Raw genomic sequence first — 4,347 nt, 5'->3', positions numbered from 1 at the left:
CACAATAGCCAAAATATGGAAAGAGCCCATATGTCCATCGACAAATGAATGGATAAAGAAGATGTTATATATATACAATAGAATATTATTCAGCCATCAAAAAGAATAAAATCTTAACCATCTGCAACAATATGGAAGGAACTAGAGGGTGTTATGCTAAGCAAAATAAGTCAATCAGAGAAAGACAAATATATGATTTCAGTCATATGTGGAATTTAGGAAGCAAAACCGATGAACATAGGGGAAGGGAAGGAAAACTAAAATAAGACAAAATCAGAGATGGAAACAAACCATAGAGACTTTCAACTAGAGGAAACAAACCTATGGTTTCTGGAGGGGGATGGGTTGGGGCTGGGGTATCTGGGTGATGGGCATTGAGAAGAAGGGCACTTGATGTAACTAGCACCGGGTGTTATATGCAAATGGTGAATCACTAAACTCTACCTCTGAAGCTAATAATACACTATATGTTAATTAAATTGATTTTAATTTAAAAAATAAAAATGGTTATGTAGTCATAGGAATCATTAATTGCTTTATAAACATCTCCAATGTGAAAGTACTAATGACGGTTGCTTTATAGGACTGAAACAGCTTCCTATCAACTGCAACTAGAGAAGATTGTACAAGGTCAGTGATACACAGGCCTTAATGATCTGTGCAAGTACCTTGAAGAAGATCTTTAGACATCTCATATTTGCACCCCCAAGGCATGTTGTCCATTGCATTGTTTCCAGCTGGTGTTAAGTGCATGTTTATCAAATTGAATTTTGTTGGCCTGGCTCACAGGAGTGGGATTTCAAGGGCACAGTCAGAAATAGCCATTTTGGGGCACCTGTGTAACTCAGTCGGTTAAGCGTCTGCCTTCTGCTCAGGTCATGATCTTAAGGTCCAGGGCTTGAGCACCACATTGGGCTCTCTGCTCAGCAGGGAGCCTGCTTCTCCCTCTCCCTCTGCCTCTCGCCCCCACTGAGCTGGACACTCATTTTTTATTAGATGTAAATTAGATCTCCCACTCTTTGCTCCTATCTCATCATCTTGCTCCCTGGTTTTTTTCTTCATATTTTCCATCTTTTTATTGTCTGTGCTCCATTCTGGGTGATATCTTCAGATCAACAATTTGATATATAAGAACTCTCTTCATAAATTTATAATCTACCAATTAAGTCTTCCATTTTGTTTTAAATTATAATAATTATTATTTTGTTATTTCTAGACATTTTATTTGGATCTTTGTCAAATAAAACTTCTTGTCTCTGATAGCCTTTTACTTGCTCTTCTTTTTGGGCACACTTTATTTTTTTTAAAATTTCACACATAGAGCTTACTTTAAAAATAATTAGTAAAATTAAAAAGCTGTATTGGCTGATTTCTGTTACCCTGTTTACAAAGGTAATTATATTCAAAAAAATTTTTAAACATATAACTTATAACCCTTTTCTACTATTTCTGGGACTTTATTTTTAAAAGCATAATGTTTTTCATTTTAGCATTATATTAATGATAAAAGAATGAGAAAAAATTGGATATCTATAAATAGTCATCAGGTTAAAAGGAATTTACAGAATAAAGTATTATACAGCAGTAAAGTAAATGTTCTCTACATGGTGATACAGAAAGTGTTCAAGGATTTTTGGTGTAAAAATAAAATACAGTATGTATATTATGCAACCTTGCATTATAAAAGTAATAAAATTAAGAGTATGTATTTCTAGGGGTGCCTGGGTGGCTCAGGTCATGGTCCCAGGGTCCTGGGATTGAGCCCCACGTTGGGCTCTCTGCTCAGTGGGAAGCCTGCTTCTCCCTCTCCCTCTGTTTGCTGCTCCACTTGCTTATGCTCTCTCTTGGTCAAATAAATAATAACATCTTTAAAAAGGGGGGGGATCCTCCTTAAAAAATACATTAAAAAAGAATATGTATTTCTATTTGCTATGTAAAGAAAACTAGAAGACTATACAAGGGAATTTTAATAATGGTTATCTACTTTGCAGAGAAAGGAGTCAAGAATGATGGAAAAAATGTAGTTGGGGAAAAGACATGGGAAAAATTTAAAATGTAAAAACTAAAATAGACTTGTTATATTTTTGAACAATGTAAATGCCTTATATATTTGAAGAAATTCTATTTTAGAAGTCTTTTGTTGTACCGATTTAGAAAAATATATAATTGAGCATAAGTCCTATTTACAAGTGATATGCATATAACAAAAAATGTAGAAAGTTTCAATATAAAAAGAAATAAATTTAAAAGGACTGAAATAATATAGAATATGTTCCCACATCACAAATTAAAATTATAGAAATTAAAATATCTTTTAAAAGTCCAAATATTTAATATTAAACAGTATACTTCTAAGAAACTCATGGTTAAAAAAAAAGAAATCACATGACAGTTTACAAAATTTTATTATTTATTTTATTTTATTTTATTTTTTTATTTTATTTTATTATTTGAGAGAGAGAGTGAGAAAGCATGAGTGGGGGCTGAGCAGAGGGAGAGGGACAAGCAGACTCCCAGCTGAGTGGTGAGCCAAACATGGGGCTTCATCCCAGGACCCTGAGATCATGACCTCAAGTCAGACACTTAACCGACTGAGACAGCTAGGTCCCCTTCCAAGTTACAAAATATTCTAAGTATAATAAAATTAATATTTAACATAAAATCATTTGTGAAATTACAGTTAGACAACCTCTAAGAGAGAAGTAATAATAAGAAATGTTTATAGGAAGAAAATACAAAATTAGAATTTACCATGATATAATTTTTCAAATATGAATGAAGTATCCATCTTAAGAATAACAAATGCTAAATAAGAAGAATGAAAATAATAAAGAGAAAACCAAAATCAATGAAATAGGAAAACAAAAAAATAAAACCTAATGAAACAAAAAGCTGAGTACTTGAAGAAAGTGATAAAATTAGTTATTGGAAAACTGAACTGACATTGAATCATAGTGCACAGAAGGCACAAACTTGTGCTATGAATCTAACCAAGTTGATTGCCCATTAAATATTATGATGATCCATAGGATTCAAATAAGAACTAGCATCTTTGTGTGTCAATTATTCTTCAATTAAAAAAATAATTTTTTATAAAAAGTGATGAGGTAGACATGCAATTGGATTTGTATTTGTGATTTTTGTAAACATGTATGTATATATAGTGTATCTGTTTAGAACATGTGAGTCATTCTAAACTTTTTGCTGTTTTAGAACTGTGTTTTCTTCATTTAACAGTATATCATAAACCTTTCTCTGTACCAATGTTTACTATGTTATTTTGTCATTCAGTGGAAGCATAGTCTTAAAATATATTTCACCAATTTTCAAAATATAAAAATAAAATAAACATAAAATAAACATTACAAATCTTGAGAAAAAAGAACCAGGATCTCATAATATCTTATTCAAAATGTCTACAATAAAATCATAAAATCATAAAAATCAGCAAATGAAGAAACCAAAAAAATCTCAATTCACATGAGAAAAGACAACAGAAACCAAAACTGAGATGACACAGATGCTGGAATTGTCTAAGAAAGATTTTACAGCAATGACTATACAAATGCTCTAACCATCAATCATAAACACACTTAAAATAAATGGAAAAATAGAGAATCTCAGGAAAGAAATAGAAGGTAAAAAAAAAATATCTGTTCATCTGTGGATGGACACTTGATTTGCTTCCACAGCTTGGCTATTGTGAATAATGCTGCAATAAGTATATAGGGATGCGTATATCTTTTCAAATTAGTGTTTTCACTTTCTCTGGGTAAATACCCAGGATTGGAATTACTGAATCTATGGTAGTTCTATTTTTAATTTTTTAAGAAATCTCCATACTGTTTTCTACAGTGGCTCTCCCAATTTCCAATTCCACCAGAAGAAGATGTGGTGTGTGTGGTATGTATGCATACAATGTATGTATGTACGTGCACACACAAAATGGGATAATACTCAGCCATAAAAAAGAATGAGATCTTGCCATTTGCAGTGACATGGATGGACCTAAAGGATGTAATACTAAGTGAAATAAGAGAAAGACAAATACAATGTGATTTCAACCATATGTGGAATTTAAGAAACCAAACAAAGAAAAAAAAGACAAACAAAAAACAGACTCTTAAATACAGAGAACAAATTGGTGGTTGCCAGAAAGGAGGTGGGTGGGGGAATGGCTGAAATAGACAAAGGTAATTAAGACTACACTTATCTTGAGGAGCACTGAGTAATGTATAAAATTATTGAATCATTATATTGTATATTAGAAGCTAATATAGCACTGTACATTAATTACACATCAATAAAAAATAAACTTTTAACAATTAAACTAAAAAAGAAAAAAAA

Source organism: Ailuropoda melanoleuca, chromosome 14, assembly GCF_002007445.2.
Source record: "Ailuropoda melanoleuca isolate Jingjing chromosome 14, ASM200744v2, whole genome shotgun sequence".
Classification (NCBI taxonomy): domain Eukaryota; kingdom Metazoa; phylum Chordata; class Mammalia; order Carnivora; family Ursidae; genus Ailuropoda; species Ailuropoda melanoleuca.
The sequence above is the reverse complement of the archived record's forward strand: the minus strand, read 5'-3'. Positions refer to the sequence as shown.